We start from the raw sequence: 24,191 nt of genomic DNA on the forward strand, positions 1-24,191 counted from the left end.
CCCAGAGGTGCCTTTTAAAATGGGACTGATTTACACCTGTATGTCATGATCCAGTCCCCTGTTCTGTAACCCTGCTTCACTTGAAGACTACACTTGGGCTCAATTCCCTTTGTGCAACGCACATTACATCAATTAGTAATTGAATAAAAGTAGTTTGGAAGTTCTTGCTTGCGATATTTTGCAGATGGACATTAGCCAATGTTGTCTCTAAATGGATTTTGTGTCCCTATTTTTGATTTTGGCTGTAATTTAAAACTTAATCATAGGTAGACTATTATTTGGATTCAGCAACATGTAGTTGGAACTGGAGTGTTCCCTCTGTCCCACATTACAGGTCATTAACCTCACACCCATGTAAACATATTGATCAACTTTCATTGACGTAATATCTATTAGCAATAAAGATGGAAAGTAAGCAAGTTAAAAAGAAAAATCTAGGAGGAAGATAGGCAGAGTAGGCGTCCAAACTAATTGGTGTGGCCTTTCCTTTTTAAAAAAAAAAACCCTCTGTACTCATTGGTTATCTCCTGTTGAAAAGAAATACAGCGCCCCACATTTTTTTTTTGTTGTGTTCGGCCAAGTTCAGCTTTTATGTGAACAGTAATGCCCTATTGTTTGTTCCCCGCAAATGATACTTTTATCTTGTTACACACTGGACAAATCAGCATTTCCTCAAATTAATCTCCATTTTAAGAGATTAGCAGTTGAAAGACTGTTTACAAGTATGAATACAGATTTTAAAAGGCCTGCAGTTTTTATCCTGATTGACATTGTATTGAACTACATGATTAGAATCCCTGGGTTTCCAGATCACAGGAACTTAAGTAAAAGTATATGTTTTATTTTTATTCAAGTTTAGGATGTGGGCATCCCACAAGACTGCCATTTACTGTCCAATAGTTTCCCAGAGAAGGTGGTAGCGGGCTCCCACCTTGAATGGTTTTGATAACTAAGTGGCTTTCTGTGCCACTTGAGGGCAGTAAAATATCAACCACATTGGTGTGGGAAAGTCATCACATACAGGGCAAGGCAGCAGCTTTAATTTCCAAAAGAATGTTAGTGAACCAGTTGGGTTTTTATGGCAATCTGGCAGTATCGTAGCACTTTGATACCAACTGTTTGAGTTACATTGAAACTGGAATTGCTTGAACACTGGAATTTTTTGATAGAGTCTTGTGGTATTTGTCATTTCAATGGTTCTGTGCATGCTGACCTCCCAATTCATTCAGACCTGTTCTACTTATATCCCCACAAAGCTGCCTGTATATTCTTCTCCTTGTTGACCTCCACAAACTTCCTATACATCAGCATATTGACTTTGAATTCCTGATCCTTGTCTTCTGGTCTTCCCACATTGTCATTTCTACTAGGATCCTGAATCTTAGTAAAGGAAACTACGAAGGTATGAGGCGTGAGTTGGCCATGACGGATTGGGAAACGTTACTTAAAGGTATGACGGTGGATAGGCAATGGCAAACATTTAAAGAGCACATGGATGAACTGCACAATTGCTTATCCCTGTCTGGCACAAAAGTCAAACGGGAAAGGTAGCCAAACTATGGCTTACAAGGGAAATTAGAGATAGCATTAGATACAAGAAAGAGGCATGTAAATTTGCCAGAAAAAACAACAGACCTGAGGATTGGGAGCAGTTTAGAATTCAGCAAAGGAGGACCAAGGGACTAAGAAGAGGAAAATAGAGTACGAGAGCAAGCTTGCGGGGAACATAAAAACTGACTGTAAAAGTTTCTATAGGTATGTGAAGAGAAAAAGATTGGTGAAGACAAATGTAGGTCCCTTACAGCCAGAAACAAGGGAATTTATTATGGGGAACAAATAAATGGCTGACCAACTAAATGCATACTTTAGTTCTGTCTTCACAAAGGAGGACACAAATATCATACCAGAAATGTTGGGGAACACAGGGCTCAGTGAGAGAGAGGAACTGAAGGAAATCAGTATTAGTAGAGAAATGGTGTTGGGGAAATTGATGGGATTGAAGGCCGATAAATCTCCAGGGCCTGATGGTATGCATCCCAGAGTACTTAAGGAAGTGGCCCTAGAAATAGTGGATGCATTGGTGGTCATCTTCCAAGATTCTATAGACTCTGGAACAGTTCCTACAGATTGGAGGGTAGCTAATGTAACCCCATATTTAAAAAGGGAGGTAGAGAGAAAGCAGGGAATTATAGACCAGTCAGCCTGACTTCTGTAGTGGGGAAAATTCTAGAGTCCATTATCAAAGATTTTATAGCAGAGCACTTGGAGAACAGTGGTAGAATCGGGCAGAGTCAGCATGGATTTATGAAAGGGAAATCATGCTTGATTAATCTACTGGAATTCTTCGAGGATGTAACTAGTAGAGTTGATGAGGGGGAGCCTGTGGATGTGGTTTATTTGGACTTTCAGAAGGCTTTCGACAAAGTCCCACATTAAGAGATTAGCATGTAAAATTAAGGTGTATGGGATTGGGGGTAGTGTATTGCGATGGATAGAAAATTGGTTGGCAGACAGGAAACAGTCTTTTTCCAAATGGCAGGCAGTGACTAGTGGGGATCGATGCTAGGACCCCAGCTATTCACTATACATTAATAATTTAGATGAGGGAACTAAATGTAATATCTCCAAATTTGCAGATGAGACAAAAGTGGGTGGGAGGGTGAGTTGTGAGGAGAATGCAGAGAGGCGCTTCAGGGTGATTTGGACAAGTTGAGTGAGTGGGCAAATGAATGGCAGATGCAGTATAATGTGGATAAATGTGAGGTTATCCACTTTGGTAGCAAAAACACGAAGGCAGATTATTATCTGAACGTTATAAACTGAGGGGGATATGCAGCGAGATCTGGGTGTTCTTGTACACCAGTTGCTGAAGGTAAGCATGCAGGTGCAACAGGCGGTTAAAAAGGCAAATGGTATGTTGGCCTTCATAGCGAGTGGATTCGAGTACAGAAGCAGGGATGTCTTGCTGCAATTATACAAGGCCATGGTGAGGCCACACCTGGAATATTGTGTGCAGTTTTGGCCTCCTTATCTGAGGAAGGATGTTTTTGCTATAGAAGGAGTGCAGCGAAGGTTTACCAGCCTGATTCCTGGGATGGCGGGACTTGAGTCGATTATATTCGCTGGAGTTCAGAAGAGTGAGGGGGATCTCATAACCTGTAAAGTTATAACAGGACTTGACAGGGTAGATGCGGGAAGGATGTTCCCAATGGTGGGGGAGTCCAGAACCAGGGATCATGGTTTAAGGATACAGGGTAAACCTTTCAGGACTGAGAGGAGGAGAAATTTCTTCACCCAGCGAGTGGTGAGCCTGTGGAATTCGCTACCACAGAAAGCAGTTGAGGCCAAAACATTGTATGTTTTCAAGAAAGAGTTAGATATAGCTCTTGGGTCTAAAGGGATCAAAGAGTATGGGGTGAAAGCGGGAACAGGTTACTGAGTTGGATGATCAGTCGTGATAATGAATGGCGGAGCAGGCTCGAAGGGCCAAATGGCCTACTCCTAGTTTCTGACTCTGCAGTCCTCTCCAGACTTATGTGCTAGCAAATGTCCTCATTTCCCAGCTCTGGTCCACTGTGTATTCTGTCCTGTAAATACTGTGACCAGTGACACAGTCCTCTGCCACCATACTGCTACACTCTGCAGGCACTGTCCTGTTTCTCACCTTCAAAAACTTCTGCACAGTTTCCCTCGTTGACCTGCGTTAAATTCTCTTTCTTACAAATGTACAATGTTGCACAGAAAATGACCACCTGGTCCATCCAGTCTATCCAATGCAAATTGTATCACAATATATACACTCCCTAGCACACCCAGAACCATGTGATTGGGGAGAGGCAGTAAAACAGGTTTTTAAAATCCAGACTAATTTGGGGGGAAAAATCTGGGAAATTCTTCTCCCACCCTCTTAAGCAGTCAAAATTAGTCCAGGAAATCACTGGCCTTGATTCAATGCAATACCATCCTTGCTCATTGTTTGCTATCTTTTTATTCCACCCCCAGTGAAGTGCCTTGGGATATCTGTTGAGGTTGCTATAATGATGTAAGTGCTTAACATTTTATGTTTTAAGCTCTGGATTGACTTTTGTAGCACTCCTTGCCTGATGCAGGTGATTGAACCACTAACCAGCAGCGTGATATTAGGATATTGCTTACTGGTGAGATGAGGCGTAAGCGGGTTGAAGGAGGTAAGAATGAGATATGGTCAGTTGTGGTCAGCCTGGCAAGAGAAGTCATTGTATGTCATTGTTTTCTGTGTTTGTGTTTGCATGAAGCTGTTGCACAGTCATGGAAATGGAACATGTCAATAGAGTATACATCTGATCTGCAGTTGGTTCTCACATCATTATCATTAGATTGGTCATCTAAGCTATAGATTCACTTTTGGTGAAATTGCCCTTGCTTGCTTAGCCTCAAGTTCCTGCTAATTTCTTCCACTTGCCTCATCTGAAGGTGCTAATATTTGCTGAGGCGCTGTGCCCTAGGTGCAGGACGTCCCCTATTGTCAGTTGCTTGCGATTATGTGCGAGCCATCACAGCCAATACTAGTCTTGTCCTTGCTCTATGTCCATATATATTGGTTTCCATCCGGGATTACTGATTACTCATCAGGTGCAGAAACCTTCGTTTGATTTGAGTTTTTCTCCTCCCAGCCATCCCCAAACCAGGCACCCAGTGGCCAATTGTCAAACCAAATACTGCTGCCCCATGAACTATGCATTCATAGAACCATAGGAAAGTTACAGCACAGAAGGAGGCCATTCAACCCATTGTGTCTGCACCAGCTAAAAATAAAAACTAGCTGGGCAATCAGATCCCACCTTCCAGCATCTTATCCATAGCCTTGCAGGTTCCAGCACTTCATGTGCATGTTGAGTTACCTTTTAAATAAATTTGAGGGTTTCTGCCTCCACCGATCTAGGCAATGCATTCCAGGCAGCCACCACCCTCTGGGTGAAAATTTTTTTCCTAATGTCCTCTCTAATCCTTCTCTCAATCACCTTATATCTGTGCCCCCTGGTAATTGACCTCTCCGCTAAGGGAAAACGGGTCCTTCCTGTCTACTCTGTCTAGGCCCCTCATAACTTTGTATACCTCAATTAAGTCACCCCTCAGCCTCCTCTGTCCGAAGGAAAACAACCCTACCCTATCCAAGCGTTCCTCATAGCTGCAACTTTCAAGCCCTGGAAACATTCAAGTAAACCTCCTCTACTCTCTCCAGAGCAATTATGTCCTTCCTGTAATGTGACCAGAACTGTATGCAATACTCCAGCTGTGGCCGAACCAGCATTTTGTACAGATCCAGCATTACATCCCTGCTTTTGTATTCTATACCTCGGCCAACTGCTTTAAATTTTTTTTGATCATGGAGTAGATTTCCCCAAAACCCCTCTGTTCCAGCCCTTGTCACAGCCTTGGTCCAGAATTGGAGTTTCATGAAGCAAGAGCTTCGTGACAGAAGAGATCTGGGAATAGAGCCCTCAATATCAAAACTGCATTTGACCAAGATGCCCAAACACAATTGTAGGGGTCAATGAGGAAACCTTCCAGTGGCTGGAGACATAACCTGACCTAATCTAAGATGGCTATGGTTGTCAAGAGACCAAACATTGCCCCAGAAAGTTACTGGCAGAGTTCCTCGGTGCAGTGTCCTCAGCCCAACCATCTTCAGCTGTTCTAGTTTATGTTTTGAACATACTCCTGTAATTTTTAAAAGTTTAATTTATAGAAAGAGCACAGTGTAAATTACATTTTAAGTGTGATAGCTGTTACTGTCATTTTGTATAGTGCTGCCCTCCATTTAAAGTCAAAAGAATTTGCAGTGCTTAACGAGGCCACAGGACAGAAGAATTGTATGCCATTTTCTACACCACCTCTACGCCCTCCCCAGATTGTCATTACTGAGTAGAAGACAAGTGTGTTCTCACCAGCATGTACAGTGACTCAAAAACAGGATCAGCATATTTATGCCTGTAATTTCCTCAGTTCCTCAAGCAGTGATTTGCTAATCTTGGGTCGTTGCCGTGCAATTGGCAGTCACTCTCCTAGAGGGCGTTCCTTGCCTACCTGCTGGTAACGAATCCTGCAGAAATTCAGATTGGTGGAATTTGAACAGATTGTTTAGTTACTTGCTTGACCATATGTGATGCATGGGCTGGGAAATGCTAACAGCCAACTTGAGGGGATGGGAGGAACTGAGCATAGTTGCATCTTCAGTGATATTTTAGAGGTTACAGTGCACCTCACCAGAGATCAGTCATGACATGAGCATGTGTTGTTTATTATCTTCCAAGGAGAATAGATGATTCTCTAACTATAAATATAATGTGTGTCATTGTTACCATTCAGTCCAGTTAATAAAACTGTCTGGCAGTTTGTAGCCTAAGCCATGGCCTGATGGAGTGTTTATTCTACTGCCTTATGAAGCCAAGGAAATTCATGTGGCTGTACCTGATGCATCTAGTAACCTGAAATTCAGTGATGAGTGTTTTTTTGTTGGGCCTGTGGACTCACTAAAAATTTCTTAGGTAGTGTCACATTCTGGTATTTTGGGCCTCGTGTACACAAGTGGTTTGATAGACCAAACCAGAGAAAAATATCTGGAGTTTAAAATAACCAAAATGTAGTGCAGAGCTCCTCCTGTTTTAGGCCTTTAACGATCGGCATGTTATTCACTTGATGTGCATAATGTGAGTGGCTTAGCAGAAGAGCTAATGGACATTTGCTTACAAGGGAGTGTTGTGTGGCGGCGGAGTGCACTGAGCGAGTCTTCATGAAGATATTGATGTGGGCATGGTGGCCATCATTTTAAGGCAATAGACAAATCGGTAACATGGAAATAAATGGCATTCAGATGTTGCCAGTGGCTTGCCAGCCTGGTTCCTCTTCGCAGGGGGGTGGCTCTGATGTACAGAGTGACACTGCAGGCTGTTGTATTGGAGCCATGCTCTCCAATGTTCCAGACAAGTTGGATCCTCAGTCAAGTCAGTTTGACTAGATGATGCTGATAAATTGTATTCACCTCTCCCCTTTTGCTTTTGAGCATGGGTGCCTGGAGACATCAACTCATTGTAATCTAGCCTTTTCTAAAGCAGACCTGGGATGTGGAGCTTTTATGCTTGAAAGAAGTAATTCTACTAGTGCAGTAGAGGTCAGGTAGATCTGAAGAATAGAACTGCAGGCCAAGTCCCTCAGTTGTACATTCCATGGTATATTCATTATCAATTAGTCACTTTTTGTGTTAGGATCTTATTTTCTGTGGTCCTTTATGCTTATGTGTGCCTGATAACTGCTCTGTACCAATAGATAACAGTGGATAAAGAAGAAGGAAAGTTTGCAGAGAGTACTTTTTCACTTAAAAGTGCTCCCCCCCCCCCCCCCCGCTATAATTCAAGCTCAAAATGAAAAAATAGTTTTCATTTGCAGGGGGAAAAAAAATCAATTGATGTACCACAGAGATCTCTTTTTCCGCCTGCCCCACCACCCACCGCCACCACCAAGTTGATGGATTGGTGTCACTGCTGGGGAGGTGCTGCTTGCATTGTGGAAATAATACATTTTTAACTGAGGGTCTTCAACTGCAGTCTAACCAATGTGAGGAGAGGGAAGAGAACATTTGAGGGGTATTTTACAACTAAAATATGATGCCCAGTTAGTCTTTTATCCTTTGCTCGAGTGATTGGGGAAAAATATATTGAATAAAAGATGCTGTTGTCTCTTTTACATCCCTTTCCTCCCCCCAGCCTGACTTACCTTGCCCTGCCCTTGAAAGACTGTCTTTTGTCATGTGTTGCTTGTGTCATCAGTAATGTTTGAACAAGCAATCAGGGCATGGCTCCAAACGTACTAGATGTGCAAAAACCTGCACCCTACAGCATGCAGTAAATCAGTAAACCTTTGGGTTGCATCACCCCTCCCTGCACAGCTGCTGCAGTGACTCCAGCTGCCAGAAACTGTCCCAGTTCCTTCCATGGGAGCTGGAGGTGACGTCACCACTTGTAGGGCAATTCCAGAGCTGATTGATCATGGAAACCCACGTTACAGATTGAGAAATTCACATTCCTAGTTTGCTGCATGGATTCCTGGAATTGGCTATCCTCTCGTTACACCTTCCCTTTCCTTTAATGTGAGATTGTCCGACATATTGTAATGGATGAACCTAGCCATGTAGTTGCAGATTACTGTGCTGAATTAAACTGGCTAATCTCCAAGTAAGATTTTGTCGTCCTTTTCCCATTTTATAAGGAAAATGGATCAGTGTTGTCGCCAGTGGATCTTGTTTTATTGTATTGGTACCAGTGCATTGTAGAATAATTATTTTGTACAATGCTCTTGATTCACCTCTATTTACTTCCTTCACATGCCAGACCTGTAATGGTATAATCACCCGATCATACAGCTTTCAGTGTCCTCCAGTGATGATTGAAGTTTGAAGGGGCATAATCTCTAACTGTATTGTGGGTTGTTTTTCACAGTTTACAACGCAATAAGAAAATTCCACAGCATTACGCTTTTACTGAAATTCTGTCAGCAACACAAATGTATTCTGTTGCCTGTGTAATAGATCAACCTAAATCAAAGTGAGCACAGTAAAACCTACTAATTTTTTTTTAAAGGGGTTCGTTCCTGAGCCATCAGTTCATTCTAATATATTTGGTAGTGCTGGATTTAAAAAGATAAAATTGTGTGCTGAGCAATTTTGTCTTGTTTTATTGGCTGTATCCACATTGATATATCTACCCCAAAAACTCTTGGGGATGGGGTGGGGAGGTAGGCATTGAAATCCATGCCCTCATATAAGATGAGGGTCAATATAACAAAGCTTCTGTCAACCACATTTCTTGTCATGTTAGTTGCCATCTAAAAATAATTATAATCTCAAAGTATCTGGAAATGAGGAGTGCGGTTCAGTCTACTTAACTTGTCCATCCAGACAACCCTAGTAGTCCTTCTGTCACGCCAGCCAAACTATCGAGCGGCTAGGAATAACTAGCAGAATGCAGGAGAATATATGTTCTTGATTGGCAGGATGTGGGTAGAAGCAGAGATTGCAATTCAAGGAATTGGATAAATACTTGCAAAAGACTATTTAATCCACTCCTGGTACTTGTCGTTTTGTTTTTGCAGATTAAAATCTGAGTTAGCTGATAACTTGAATTAAATGATGCAAGTAACACTGTAAAATGGGAATTAAGTGCTAATTTATATTAAACAACATAGAATTCAGCGGAGTATTCTGCAAAAGAATACAGTGCAAGGACAGCAATGTAGGATCAGAATAGACAGAGGACTGCACAGGAGTAATGGCCCAGATAGATGCTGGCTGTGCTGTAACTTGATTCTGGTAGTTTTGCCTCTAGTACTCTGCAAGGAAATCCATTGCATTTGTTGATCACTCTGAAGAATTTTCACATATCAGTAATCTGTTTGCCTTTTATTCGTTTGAACCTGTGTTCCCTTGTCCTTTTGTCACGGTCCAAGCTTTGATTAACTCCCTCGTGCCTCAACCAGATTGGGCACAGTACTTGCGGTGCAATCTCAGCAGAGCAGTGTGTGATATGAGAATGCCTTCCTGCGATTTGTATCCAGGTTTAATTTCATTGATATTTTGTTCCTCCAACATGGGAATTTAACTGCCAACTTCTCTTTTCCCAACTTTGCTCTTGTCTTAATCTTTTTTTAACTGTCCTCTCCCTTTTTATATCTGACTAGATTGTTTCTGATTTTCAATCCATAGCAGAGTTTGGACTGAAGCTAGGAATTGGGAAAGAAATTTGTCATTTATATCATGCAGATGAGAGGAATTCTCTGGTTTGGTCCTGCTGGTGGGTCCACAATCACTGAAGAAAATCTTTTGCCAAGAGAGAAATTGAGGGAAGACGTGACCTGCATATGGGGGAGAGGGAGCTCAGACACTTACCCTTACCCCAAGTACGGACAAACATTTCTAGGCATCTATTGAGTATATGTCTGCCAGTTTCTGAAACTACTAGCGGGCCAATTCTGCACAGCACAAGTGAGCTGCATTCCATCTCCAGCTAGTGTTCTTTTTTTTTTGTTGGTTTTAGATTCTAAGGTGTTCCAGTTAAGAGGCATAATTTTTAAGTGGGGATTGGAGAGAGGACCAGGTGACTTTCTATCCTTGTTTGAACTTGACCTGAAATAAACAAAAGGCCTGGTGGATTAGAGAATGCTGGACGGGAGTGAACAGGCTGTGGAACTGAATGTCATGTTTCAGAATTCTAGACTGAGGTTTAAATTCCTTATGACTCTGTACTGTATAGGACTTTATGATTCACCTGGCTATGTTTGTGAAAGTTGAAGAGTTTTGCTATTTTTGGCTCTTGCCGTTTTCAATGATCAGAGTGGGTATTGCACATTATTGCTGCTTTACTAGCACTTTACTGCAGCAAGATTCCAATCTCTCCATATTCTCCTCTGTCTAGAGGGTGCTGCTTCAGTGTTCACTGCTAATTTTCTCCATCTTAAAAATGCTGCAGATTGGTTCCATGGGTACCAGCTTGACTTGTGACCTCAAGCAGCTATTTTTTGTGTGAGCCCAGATGGTACCGCAGGGATCAGTGTTAGGACCCCAGCTATTCACAAGATATATTTAATGATATAGATGAGGGAATTAAATGTAATAATCCACGTTTGCAGACAACACAAAGCTGGGTGGGAGTGGGAGCTGTGAGGAGGATGCAGAGAAGCTCCAGTGTGATTTGGGCAGGTTGCGTGAGTTGGCAAATACATGGCAGATGCAGTATAATGTGGATAAATGTGAAATTATCCATTTTTGGTGGTAAATAATCTGCAGAAAGGCAGATTATTGCTGAACGGCAATAGATTGGGAAAAGGGGAGGTGCAGTGCGACCTGGGTGTCCTTGTGCACCAGTCGCTGAAAGTAAGCATGCAGGTGCAGCAAGCAGTTAAGAAGTCAAATGGTATGTTGGCCTTCATAGTGAGAGGATTCAAGTACAAGAGCAAGGATGTCTTGCTGCAATTATACAAGGCCTTGGAGAGACCACATCTGGAGTATTGTGTGCAGTTTTGGCCTCCTTATCAGAGGATGTTCTTGCTATGAAGGGAGTGCAGCGAAGGTTCATCAGACTGATTCCTAAGATGGCAGGACTGACGTATGAAGAGAGATTGGGTCGATTAGGCTTGTATTCGCTAGAGTTTAGGAGAATGAGAGGGGATCTCATAGAAACCTACAAAATTCAAACAGGACTGGACAGACTAGATACAGGAAGGATGTTCACGATGGCAGGGGAGTCCAGGACTAGGGGTCACAGTCTAAGGATAAGGGGTAAGCCATTTAGGACTGAGATGAGGAGGGATTTCTTCACCCAGAGAGTGGTGAACCTGTGGAATTCTCTACTACAGAAATCATTAAATATATTCAAGAAAGAGTTAGATTTAGTTCTTCGGGCTAAAGGGATACAGGGCGAAAGTGGGACAGGGTGCTGTGTTTGGATGATCAGCCATGATGGTATTGAATGGTGGTGCAGGCTCAAAGGGCTGAATGGCCTACTCTTTTTTTTTCTATGAGCTTGGGGGCTTCTCAGCTGAACTTGATCCTCTTGGCTCATACACTTTACAGCAAGAGTCACATTGTTGTGATCAGAAGCTGGAACCCAAATTGAACTATTTCCTTCTATTTCTTTCTGTATCTCTTTCTTTCTCCCCTCTCTCTCTCTCTCTCGCTCACACTTTTTCTTTCGCTTTCTCTTTATCTCTCTCGCTCTCTCCACCTTGGTTACACAGGCAGAGGCCAGTTATAGTATGCCATTATTGCTATGGTATCCTCTAATTCTGTTGAGAACATGAATTAAGTTTAAGATCTTCCTGCCCCATATTACTCAGTTTCACAGCAGCTAGTGCACTCATATCCAAATTTCTTGCCGAAGTTTATTCTAAAGCCCTGCAGCATTTTACAATTTGTTTTTTAGGAGCTGATTTCTCTGGGGCTTTTACTGCTTTGTTCTTCTTTGAGACAGCTATAGCATATTTGGCTGGGATCTGACCCAGTGGTACGTATTCCAGTGTAGAGTCAGAATTATTCAGCACAGAAACAGGCCCTTTGGCCCACTGTGTCCATACTGGCCATGAAGGCTGTCTATTCTAATCCCATTTTCCAGTACTTGGCCTGTAGCCTTGTATGCTATGTCCATCTGTTGTAGGTTAACCCTTTAGTGCTGTTAGGGAGGGAGTTACAGGATTTTGATCCAGCGATGGTGAAGGAACGGTGATATATTTCCAAGTCAGAATGGTGTATAAGAAGGTTGCAAGAGGCCGTTATGCAAATAATGAACCTCGATTACTGATCAGACTAGAGGTATTTGGTAATGTTTTTTCAAATCTAGCGCTGCTTTATGGTTGATTGGCAAGGTTTGTTTTTTGAAAGATGCTGCCCACTCTTTATGAAGTCCAGATAAATTTTAATTCTGGCATGGCTTTTCTCTGCCCATGGACTAAATTTTAAAAATAAAATCTTTTGGTTCTCATTTCCCTGATCGATTAGTGTGTATCTGAGTCACCGAGATCAAGGGGGTCCCAAGTTTAATTGCCAGTCTGCTGAATTAGCTGATCTCAGTTGGTGCAAAAGTATGCATCCTACAATTCGTTTTGGCTTGCGAAGGGAGAATCAGCTAGGGTTGCTACTCCTAATTTCCATCCAATGAGTCTTACTGGAGGTGGGAGTGCATGTTGGATAAGGAAAGGATAGGATTGGTCTTGGTTTGCAAGGTCCCCAGTTATTGACTGTGGCCATTGACCAATTTGCGACTTTGCAGAAAATGGATAGATTAGAAGGAAACAATTAGTAAAAGTCTGGATTCCCATGTAATTATAACCTAGTGCCTTTGATGATCGCATCAGTAGAACTAGATTGGAGGGCATTCCTGAGCCTGACAATGTACTGATTGAAGCTGGAACAGCCTGGATTAATGCTGGTATCTCATCCCTTTGTACCACTAGCTTCAGTAACTTCCAGTAGTGCTCACTAATTTAAATTTGGTGTTACAGGTACTTTGTATCTGATATTTTAGGAAGTGTACTGGAGAAAATTTGACTTTAGAGCTGTATCTCAACATTTATTTGGAGTCCCAGAAGAAATTTCAGCCTTCGGGTTAATGATTATTAGCTTATTCATAGTTCTGAGGGGAACAAAAATTGAGACTCGTGTCTGTGCTTAGCCTCTGTAAAAATCACAGTGGAAAAATTGAGTAGAGCCATCTTTTGTTGGATTACACGACCCCACCACTGCAGCAAAAGCAAAGCCTTCTCACCAACCTTGAGACTTCCATCACTGTCCCTGTCATTACTGTAGAAATTTGGGGGGATTTACCCACGCGGTAGTCTTGATTAGATGTGGAAATTTGAAACAAATGTCATGTCAAGGTCCAGTGGCTGGAGCAAATGCAATTAGTTGATTGTTTGCTATGTGAATTTTACCCTTTAAGGCACCATGGTACAGATGAGAACTGCGGTTGTGATAGGGGCAGGATGGGAAAGGCTTGTTGCCAGTCAAAATTGTTAATTTCCTAATACCTTATGGCTGAGAATTTGCATCCAAGATCTCACATGTGTTTGTGATATTTTTAACATGGCCAGACATTCCATTTGATGTTCAGAGAAACATCTTGTTGGAACTGGTAACTTAAATCTTAACATAATTGTTTAACTTTGTAGATGCTTTTGTTTTAAGATCTTGTACTCAGTTGTGCAAGTTACCATCTACCCTGGTGAGAAGCAATTGGTGAATATTTGAAGGTTTTGCAAATGGCTGCTAGTCTGATGTGAAGTGCTAAGCAACCAGTTGCTGAATATTTTCCATTCCTCATCCTGACAGACCACAATGTATCCTAGTTTAGTATGTTCTGGGGAAACAATGTGTCAAGGATGCTCATAATGTTGCAATCATGCAGGCTATTTCCCATTTTAGTATAAAGCTACGGGTTCTGCATTATTGTGTCAGTTCATTTCTCCCTTTGCATTGGACTACTAGATTGATTCCTGGGATGATAATCCATAGGACAACCTATGTGGAGCGATTGAGTAGCGTGGGCCTATATTCTCTGAAATTTAGAATGAGAAGTGATAGCATTGAAACGTATAAAATTCTTTAGAGGGCTTGACAGGATAGATGCTGAGAGGCTGTTTCCCTTGACTGGAGAGTGCAGAACTAGGGCTTATCATTTCACGGTAAGAGTTCTGCCATTTAGGACTGAGATGAGAAATTTCATCAGTTCATGAGTGTGTTGTGAATATTTGAGCATCCACACAATCTGGTGTAGAGAATTCCAATCATTCTGTATATTTAAGAATAGATCAATAGATTTTTGGACACTAAGGGAATTGAGGGGTATATGAGGATAGATTGGGAAAGTGGAGGGAGAAGATCAGCCATGATCTTGAATGGTGGAGTAGGCTTGAGGGCTGTATGGCCTATCCCTCCTTCTATTTCTTGCGTTCATTGCCAAAGGTCTGGGACTGAGTCTTCAGATTGCTGCAGCTTGAATTAGTCCAATATTCTGTTTTATTTTGTTTAGCTTGTCTGGATTTTGTATTTGTTTAACTATCTTGGGAGGCTTGGAGGGCTGATGGCTTCCAGAGAGCATGATAGTAGGCGGTCGTTTTCAAGACAAGCTTACAAAAGAAAGAAAAAGCTGTTCTGTTTATGTTGGGTGATAACACCAGTGACCAAGCCGTTGTTCACTATATACAGAGTAAAGCAGTCAAAAAAGAAAGCTTGCAAAGGACTAGGGCAGGAATCAGTACAGTGTATGCCACAGCTGGGCTGTGATCATAGGGTATACTTTCAGCACTGAACCATGTAATACACTGCCAGCAAAAAAAACAAACTGACTGCATTGATGGTTCGTCAGCACTTTTTGCACAAATGTTTTCCAAAAGCCTTTTTTTTTTTAAAAGTGCAGGAATCCATTCATAATTGCTGATGCCCAGAACAAGTACTGAAAATGCATGTTGCCTGGACTAGACAGCAAGATCCTTTGCTATCAAAGTATTGTAACTGTTACAGCTACTCTTTGGAATGTTTTATTTGAGGTTGGTAGAAGAGCTGCAGGAGTCTTCAGAGAAAGCTGACACTCATGGTTGGTGTGAAAACTAGCACCCTGTTCAAGATGCCACTTTTGCTTACCTAATCGGCTACGACAACCAAATTCAACTGTATCGTTCTTGAATATTGCCCAGTGTTCCCAGGGATCATATCCTAGAGTATGCCCTCACCTTTCAATCAAGCTGTATCCACTCCCAAAGGCTTCTGCGGGGAATCCTTGAAACAGTGGCTTGTTGGATATTTGTCTCAAATTTGAGAGGGTGCCACATGTAGGAGTGTGATTGTATTCCATGAGGTGGTCCATTCAAGGATGCAGCTCCAATCCCAAGAAGGTTTAAGTGTTGCACAGTAACCCCTGTTAAGTAATCTGGCTGGTTGCTGAAGAAACCAGCTGGTTTGAAGTTTGCCTGCAGAGACTTGTCAGATGGTTGTTCTTGTAACTGCTTGCATTAATTCAATGTCTGTAACTACAGAGAGCTGTGTTTTTGTATCCATATGATGTCAACACAGTAACTATGCAAAGGCAGTTCGTGGACTTCAACTAGGAAGTATTGGAAGCAAGTTCCAACTTTGTGGATTGAAGTTTTCAGTCAACACTTAATCCTTCTCATAATCATAGAGATTATTTCAAGTTATTGTACTTGTTTTAATGTATTGGCGATCCTGCACTTTGAAGCGCTCTCCTCAGTTGGGATCCTGTGTTGGCAAACGTGTCAAATTAGACTTCTGACATGGTTTCTGATTTTGCTTGATGTGTTTCTTGAGGCTCTAAACTCTATAACTGCTTGTCTGATATCCATTATTGGATGAGCAGAAATTTCCTCCAACTAAATATTGGGAAGACAGAAGACATTGGGCTGAATTTTCCTGCCTTAGGTTTTTTTCTGAACGGTGGGACCATTATTGTGTCGTGAACCCGATCGCTCTAGAAGCGGGACTGCTAGTACAATCTTCTGGGAGTCGTCCAACCAAGAGGGCACTGACCGTCCAATTAGAGGCGCCGGGCAAGCTGAGGAGGTAGGGCAATTCGGCGCATGCGTATGCTAGAGCGTCTAGCAGCCTTTGCTGTGTCTGCAGTGAGATTGCTGCTGAGGTGAATAGGGTGGAACAAAATGGAGGCACAAAACGGTTGGAGGAAATGGCAGCCACCTCCTCTTCAGCATTACCATGACATCAGTCTTCAGGAGATAATCAAGCAGTTGCAAGCCTTTGCCTGCAAATAACCTCAGGCTTGCCGATTTGCATCTTTTAAGGTGCAGATTGTATGTTATTTTCATGGCACCTGACCTCTTGTGCACTCGGCCCCTAGCAGTGTCAACTGTGTCTCAGTTGGTAGCACTCCCGACTCTGAGTCATAAGGTTCTGGGTTCAAGTTGTACTGCAGGACTTGAGCACAAAAATGGGTGGCGCAGTGGTTAGCACCGCAGCCTCACCGCTCCAGGGACCCGGGTTCGATTCTGGGTACTGCCTGTGCGGAGTTTGCAAGTTCTCCGTGTCTGCGTGGGTTTTCGCCGGGTGCTCCGGTTTCCTCCCACATCCAAAGACTTGCAGGTGATGGGTAAATTGGCCGTTGTAAATTGTCCCCAGTGTAGGGAGGTGATAGGGAATATGGGATTACTGTAGGGTTAGTATAAATGGGTGGTTGTTGGTTGGCACAGACTCGGGCCGAAGGGCCTGTTTCAGTGCTGTATTTCTAAATACATTAAAAAAAAATAACAATCCAGTACAGTACTGAGGGAATGCTGCACTGTCGGGGTGCCGTCTTTCGGATGAAACATTAAGCCGAAGCCCCATCTGCTTGCTTGGATGGATGAAAAAGATGCCATGGCACTGTCTTTGAAGAAGAGCAGGGAGTGTCCTAGCCGGTATTTATCCCTTCATAAACAGATCTGCTGGTCATTATCACATTGCTGTTTGTGGGTGTTTGCATTGTGCCCGGGTCCCTGGAGCTGTGAGGCTGCGGTGCTAACCACTGCGCTACTGTGCTGCCCATTTTTGGCTACTGCATTTCCTGCATTACAACAGTGACTACACTTAAAAGTGCTTCTAGCACTTTGTTTTTATTTTAAAAAGTACTTAATTGGCTGTAAAGTGCTTGGAGATATCTGGTGCTCGTGAAAGGTGTTAGGCAACAAAGTGATTCTTGACAACCACTGACTTCATCAGACTGCGCCAAGCTGCGCACATGCACAAACGGGCTCCAGCTCTCTGCACGTGCGCGATGTTCCGCATTGCCAGGACTGGTTGGCATATGCGCAGATGACTTTATCGTGTAACGCAGGGAAGCTGGTGGGGGGAAGCGGGGAGAGAGTGGACGGTACGCTATCCTCTCCCTTGCGCTCTCCGGCCATTGTGTGCTGCCATGGGTTTACGTTGCCTTTGTGTGATTATTTGAGCAGCGTCATCTTTATTCCTGGCAGCTGTCTGAATGTCGCAGACTGTGTCGTCTTAATGGAACAGGTTGCATATGCTAGTGCAGCGCCACCGAGTGGTTGTGTTGTAAGCAAACAGCCTTGTATAAATGCAAGACACTGTGGGGTCCCCTGTGCCACTGGTAAAATGCCTGCCCCTGTTACTTCATTAACGACTTCAATTGGCTTCCTGCCGCTGCCGGGTGGGTTGCTATTATCACACAGCTGCCTCTGGGAAAAGTGGGAGGAGGCTGGAAGACGTCGCCATTCCTGTCCGTCACTTTTCTCTCTCTTCCAGTTTTCCCCCATCCCCTACCTCCAAGGACTTGGTAAAATGTTCTCCATTATTTTCGGTCCCTTCCACAAACTCTCCCCTGCTACCAACTCAATCCCTCTCCTTGGCAATTGACTGAGGCTGCAGCGGACTGTTGGCAGCCTTCGTGTTATATTTGACCTTGTGATGAGCATCCGCGCACACACACACTCCATTACTAAGAAGAACTATTTCCAGCTCCATAACATTGACAGACTTTGTCCTTGCCTCGGCTTATCTGCTGCTGAAATACTCATGCATGTCTTTGTTACCTCTAGACTTGACTATTACAACTCAATCCTGGTCAGCCATCCTAGTTCTACTGTCACAGACTTGAGATCATTCAAATCTCTACTGCACCTGTCCTAAGTCTCACTAAGTCCTGTTCATGCTTGCCACTTGTTCGCTAACCTACATTGGCTCCCAGTTAAACAAAATCTTGATTTTTAAAATTCTCATCTTTGGCTCTCCCTACCTCTGAACTTCTCCAGCCTTACAATCTCCCCCCTCCCCGTCGAGATCTCTGCACTTCGCTAATTCTGACCTCTTGAGCATTCCCAATTTTAATCACTCCACCATTGGCAGCTATGCCTTCAGCTGTCAAGGTCCTCGGCTCTGGAATTTCCTCCCTCAATCTCTATGCTTCTGTACCTCTCTCTCCTTTTTAAGATGCTCCTTAAAACCTATCTCTTTGACCAACGTTTTGGTCATCTGTCCAACTATCTCATTAAGTAGCTCGATGTCAAATTTTGTTTGATGCTTGTCAAGTGCCTTGGATGTATTACATTAAAGGTGCTATGTAAATGCAAGTTGTTCTCCTTGAGGCCAATTTCAACGAGCCTCTCTTCAGAGCAACTCTTCCTGCTTGTCCTTGCTGACCTTCTCTGGCTTCCCTTCTCCCAGTTCTTTGTTTTCGAAAACCTCTTTTATAAGTCCATAAATGTCCTTGTTCCACCCTGCCTCTGCATTCTTCTCTGAGCTTAAACTACTATGGATTCCCCCACTTTCCTTTCGATTTCCTCTACCCATCAACTCCACTGTTGGCAGAGCCTTCAGTTATCATGGCTGCAGATGAAACCTTTCCAAATTGCTACTTATCTTCCTGCCTTCAAACACCTCATAATTTATCTTCTGAATGCTGGCTATATCTGGAAAACCCCAGGTCCTGCATGGTCAGTTTTTCTCCTCTGTCTTTTTTTTCCTGTTCTCCCCTCTCTCCTTATGTGTTCTGTTTCCCCTATCAAATTGTATGTGCTTTCTGCACCCCCCCCCCCCCCCAGCCTTTTGTGAAGTACCTTGAAATGTTTCACTGTTAAAGGTGCTACATAAATGGAAGTAGCTGACTTGAATGTGTTGCTAAGTGGAGAATAAAGAAGTTGGACAGAATATAGCGGTCGTGCTTTTTAAAAAAAAAAAGTGACAGCCATTCACTGGTTCATTACTCAGGGCAATGCTTTGACCAATCAGAGTCAAGCTGCCTGGTTTAAATTTCAAACGGAGCTTGGCAGTTAACTGTCTGTCAGCATAAACTGGCGCATTCCCCGGGGCAACACCTCTACCAGTCAGTACTCTGTTCTCATACAATATAAAGTCGTTGTTTTCCCTTGCATTGTTCTTGCAGATTGTCCTGATGAATGCAAGACAAAAAGCTTCAACAACATGTCTCTATTTTCAGCAATCCTCAAATTCTGTAATACCAAATGACTTTTGTAATTCATTCATGGGATGTGAGCGTCTCTGACAAGGCCAGCATTTATTGGCCATCGCTAATTGCTCTCGACCATGGTGATGAGGTGCCATTTTGCACGGTACCATGTGGTATAAGTACTCACAGTGCTGTTCGGAAGGGTGTTCCAGGTTTTTGACCCAGCGATAGTGAAGGAATGGCGATAATAGTTCCAAGTCAGGATGCTATGTGGCATGGCAGGGAACTTGCAGGTAGTGTTCCCAAGTGTCAGCTGCCTTTGTTCTTCTATGTGGTAGAGGTCATGGGTTTGGAAGGTGCTGTCAAAGGAGGCTTGGCAAGTTACTGCAGTGCATCTTGTAGATGGTATACACTGCTGCCAGTGTGTGCCAGTGGTGGAGGGAGGGAATGTTTAAGGTGGTGGATGAGGTGCCGATCAGGTGCTTTATCTTGGATGGTGTTGAGCTGCACCCATCCAGGCAAGTGGAGAGTATTCCATCACACTCCTGACTTGTGTCTTGTAGGTGGTTGACAGGCTTTGGGGAGTTAGGTGAGTTACTCGCCTCAGAATTTCCAGCCACGGCATTTATATGGCTGGTCCAGTTCAGTTTCTGGTCCATGGTAACTCCCAGGATGTTGATGGGGAATTCAGCAATGATAGTGCTGCTGAACGTCAAGGGGAGATGGTTAGATTCTTTCTCTCTTGTTGGAAATGGTTATTGCCCGCCACTTGTGTGGCGTGAATATTTCTTGCCCTTATTAGCCCAAGCCTGATTATTGTCCTGGTATTGCTGGATGCAAATACGGACTACTTCAGTATCTGAGGAATCGCGAATGGTACTGAACACTGCAATCATAGCGAACATCCACACTTCTGACTTTTTGATGGAGGGAAGATCATTGAAACAGCTGAAGATGGTTGCGCCTCAGACAGTGCCCTGAGGAACTCCTACAGTCATGTCCTGGGGCTGTGATGGTTGGCATCCAACAACCACAACCATCATCTTTTGTGCTAGGTATGACTCCAACCAGTGGAGAGTTTTCCCCGATTTCCCATTGCCTGCAGTTTTACTAGGGCTTCTTGATGCTGCACTAAGTCAAATGCTGCTTTGATGTCGAGGGCAGTCACCCTCACCTCACTTATGGAATTCGGCTCTTCTGTCCATGTTTGGACCAAGGCTGTAATGAGGTCTGGAGCTGAGTGGCCATAGCAGACCACAAACTGAGTGAGCAGGTTGTTGCTGAGTAAGCGCAATTGATCGCACTGTCAATGATATCTGCCATCACTTTGCTGCTGATTGCGAGTAGACTGATGTGGCAGTAATTGGCTGGATTGGATTTGTCCTGCTTTTTGTTGTTGGGACATACCTGGGCAATTTTACAAATTGTCAGATAGATGCCAGTGTTGTAGCTGTACTGAAACAGCTTGGCTCCAGGCACAGCTAGTTCTGGAGCACAAGTCATCAGTACTACAGCTGTGAAATTGTGAGGTGCCATAGCCTTGCATTGTATTCTGTGCATTCAGCCTTTTCTTGATATCACGTGATGTGAATTGAATTGTCTGAAGACCGGCATCTGTGATGCTGGGGACCTCAGTAGTAGGTCGGGATGGATCATCCACTTGCCACTTGTGGCTGAAGATGGTTGCAAATCTTTTAGCCTTGTCTTTTGCACGGATTTGTTTGGCTCCCCCATCATTGAGCGTGGGCATGTTTGTGGAGCTTCCTCCTCTTAGTTGTTTAATTGACCACTACTGTTCACAACTGGATGTGGCAGGACTGCAGAGCTTTGATCTGATCCGTTGGTTATGGGATTGCTAAACTCTGTCTATCACTTGCTGCTTCTGCTGTTTAGAGTTATTCAGCACAGAAGCAGGCCCTTCAGCCCATTGTGTCCGTGCTGGCCATCAAGCACCTAACTATTCTAATCCCATTTTCCAGCATTTGGCCCGTAGCCTTGTATGCTATGGCGTTTCAAGTGCTCATCTAAATACTAAAATGTTGTGAGGGTTCCTGCCTCTAACACCCCTTCAGGCAATGCGTTCCAGATTCCAACCACACTGAGTGAAAAAATATTTCCTCAAACCCCCACTAAACCTCCTGCCCCTTACCTTAAACCTATGCCCCCTCGTTGTTGACCTATCCGCCACGGGAAAACGTTTCTTCCTATCTACCCTATCAATGCCCCTCATAATTTTATATACCTCAATCATTTGTCTCCCCTCAGCCTTCTCTGCTGTAAGGAAAACAGCCCTAGCCTTTTCAGTCTCTCTTCATAGCTGAAATGCTCCAGCCCAGGCAACATCCTGATGAATTTCCTCTACACCCTCTCCAGTGCAATCACATCCTTCCTATAGTGTGGTGACCAGAACTGTACACCGTACTCCAGCTGTGGCCTAACTAGCATTTTATACAGCTCCATCATAACCTCCCTGCTCTTATATTCTATGCTTCGGCTGATAAAGGCAAGTGTCCCATATGCCTTCCTAACCACCTTATCTACCTGTGCTGCTGCCTTCAGTGATCTATGGACAAGTGCACCAAGATCCCTCTGATCTTCAGTACTTCCTAGGGCCCTACCATCCATTGTATATTCCCTTGCCTTGTTAGTGCTCCCAAAATGCATCACCCCACACTTCTCAGGATTAAATTCCATTTTCCACGGCTCCGCCCATCTTACCAGCTCATCTATATTGTCCTGTAATCTAAGGCTTTGCTCCTCACTATTTACGACGCCACCAATTTTCGTTTCATCTGCAAACTTACTGATCATACTTCCTATTTTCACATCTAAACCATTAATATACACTACAAACAGCAAGGGTCCCAGCACCGATCCCTGCAGTACATCACTGGTCGCAGGCTTCCACTGGCCATCACTCTCTGCCTCCTGCCACTAAGCCAATTTTGGATCCAATTTGCCAGATTGCCCTGGATCCCAGGGGCTCTTACGTTCTTAACCAATCTCCTATGCGGGACCTTATCAAAAGCCTTACTGAAGTCCATGTAGACGATATTGACTGCTTTACCCTCATTGACACATCTAGTCACCTCCTTGAAAAATTGAATCAAGTTAGTTCGGCACGATCTCCCCCTGACAAAAGCCATGCTGACTATCCCTGATTAATCCCTGCCTCTGCAAGTGGAGATTAATCCTGTCCCTCAGAATCTTTTTCCAATAGTTTCCCAACCAGTGGTGGTAGACTCACGGCCTGTAATTACCTGGTTTATCCCTGCTACCCTATTTGAATAATGGTAACACATTTGCTGTCCTCCAATCCTCTGGTACCTCTCCTGTAGCCAGGGAGGATTTGAAAATTTGTGTCAGAGCCCCTGCAATTGCCTCCTTGCCTCACATAACAGCCTGGGATGCATCTCATCTGGGCCTAGGGATTTATCCACTTTTAAGCCTGCTAAAGCAGCTAATACTTCCTCCCTTTCAATGCTAATATGTTCAAGTATATCACAATCCCCCTCCCTGATCTCTATACCTACATCGTCCTTCTACATAGTGAACACAGATGAAAAGTAATCATTTAAAACCTCACCTATGTCCTCTGGCTCCACACACAGATTGCCACTTTGGTCCCTAATGGGCCCTACTCTTTCCCTGGTTATCCTTTTGCCCTTAATATACTTATAAAACGCCGTAGGATTTTCCTAAGGACCAGCATGCATCTGGTCCTGTGTTGTAGCTTCATCAGGTTGGCACCTCATTAGGTATGTCTTTTGCTTCTCCTGGTATGCCCTTCTGCATTCCCCATTGAACAAGGGTTGATCCTTGGCTTGATGGTAATGGTAGAGTGGGGGATATGTCAGGCCATGAGGTTACAGATTGTGATTGAATACAGTTCTACTGCTGCTGGCCCACAGTGCCTCATGGATGCTCAGTTTTGAGCTGCTGGATGCATTGTGAATCTATCCCATTTAGCACTCTGGTAGATCCACACGTGATGGAGGGTATCCTCAGTGTGAAGATGGTACTTTGTTTCCACAAGGACTGTGTAGTGGTCACTCCTACCAATGCTGCCATGGACGGATGCATCTGTGACTTGTAGATTGGTGAAGGGAGGTTTTTCCCTTTTGGTTCTCTCACCACCTGCTGCAGGGTCAGTCTGGCAGATACGTCCTTCAGGACCCCACCAGCTCTGTCAGTAGTGGTGCTACCAAGCTACTTTTGGTGATGGACATTGAAGTCCCCCACCCAGAGTATATTTAGTCCTGTTGCTACCCTCAGTACTTCTTCCAAGTGGTGTACAACATGGAGGAGTACTGATTCATCAGCTGAGGGAGAGCGGGAGATGGTAATCAGGAGGCTTCCTAGACCATGTTTGACCTGATGCTGTGAAACTTCATGGGATCTGGATTCAATATTGAGGACTCCCAGGGCCACTCCCTCCTGATTGTATACCACTGTGCACTACCTCTGATGGGTCTGTCCTGCAGGTGGAACAGGATGTTTCCAAGGATGGTGATGTTGGATACTGGACAATTGGTTGTAAGGTATGATTCGGTGAGTGTGACTGTCAGGCTATTGCTTGACTAGTCTGTGGAACGGTTCCCAATTTTGGCGCAAGTCCCCAGATGTTTGTGAGGAGGACAGGGTTGAGTTGGCAGGGTGTCCCTTTGTCATTTCCAGTACTCAAGCTGATGCTGGGTTGTCAGTCTGGTTTTAGTCTTTATTCTTGGTTTAACTTTAAAT

The 24,191-nt window shown here is 43.7% G+C and overlaps 1 protein-coding gene across 1 annotated transcript in view; it reads left to right on the top strand.

The window, feature by feature from the left end:
- The window catches only part of ube2h (ubiquitin-conjugating enzyme E2H (UBC8 homolog, yeast)), a 145,405-nt gene that overhangs the window by 63,760 nt on the left and 57,454 nt on the right, over window positions 1-24,191 (top strand). The window lies entirely within an intron of this gene.

The sequence above is a fragment of the Heterodontus francisci genome, chromosome 27 (assembly GCF_036365525.1).
Source record: "Heterodontus francisci isolate sHetFra1 chromosome 27, sHetFra1.hap1, whole genome shotgun sequence".
NCBI classification, from domain to species: domain Eukaryota; kingdom Metazoa; phylum Chordata; class Chondrichthyes; order Heterodontiformes; family Heterodontidae; genus Heterodontus; species Heterodontus francisci.